General features: G+C 46.7%; 1 pseudogene; it reads left to right on the top strand.

Annotated features, from left to right (window-relative positions):
• The first annotated feature begins 333 nt into the window (after positions 1-333).
• Positions 334-431, top strand: LOC119619533 (small nucleolar RNA U13; annotated as a pseudogene).
• Positions 432-749: the final 318 nt, after the last annotated feature.

Below are 749 nucleotides of genomic sequence, written 5' to 3'. Positions count from 1 at the left end.
TGCCTGTCCCTTCAGGGCCAGCTCCTGGCCTGAGTTCAGCCTCCTGGGCTGGGACCTGGCACTGGGCACTGGGCTCAACGTGGGGCTGCTGCCATCTGCGAAGTCTTGATGCTTTTTGAGCAAGGGACCCGCATGTTTGTGTTGAACTGTGTCCCCTCAAATCATATGGCTCGTCGTGCACTGGCCTAAAGGGATTCTAGAGCTTCCCTCACTCAGAAGCCAGGACCATGGTCAGGTGGGAGGAGAAGAGAAAGGAGGAAGGATGCCCCAGCTCCCAGGGAGGGGACTGCAGAGTGGAAAGCGGGGAGCCAGGGATGGAAAGGCTCGAACAGATTCCCTGTGGCACATCAACAGGACGACCGAGATTTCATCCTCCTGGGCGGGATGTGCCTCCCTCAAACCTTGCTACTAGGCACATTACCTGTCCAACATGAAAAAGAAGAAATGAGGGGAAAAAAAAAAAGGAAAGAAAGAAAGAAAGGAAGAAAGAAAGAAAGAAAGAAGAAAAGACAGAAGGAAGGAAGGAAAGAAGGAAGGAAGGAAGGAGAAAGAAGGAAGGAAGGAAGGAAGGAGAAAGACGGAAAGAGAGAGAGAAAGAAGAAAGAAAGAAGAAAAAGATGAAAGAAAGAAAGAAAGAAGAAAAGAAAGAAAGAAAGAAGAAAGAAAGAAAGAAAGAAAGAAAGAAAGAAAGAAAGAAAGAAAGAAAGAAAGAAAGAAAGAAAAAAGAAAAGAAAAGAAAAGAAAGGAGG

The sequence above is a fragment of the Chlorocebus sabaeus genome, chromosome 2, assembly GCF_047675955.1.
Source record: "Chlorocebus sabaeus isolate Y175 chromosome 2, mChlSab1.0.hap1, whole genome shotgun sequence".
Classification (NCBI taxonomy): Eukaryota; Metazoa; Chordata; class Mammalia; order Primates; family Cercopithecidae; genus Chlorocebus; species Chlorocebus sabaeus.
The sequence above is the reverse complement of the archived record's forward strand: the minus strand, read 5'-3'. Positions and strand labels throughout refer to the sequence as shown.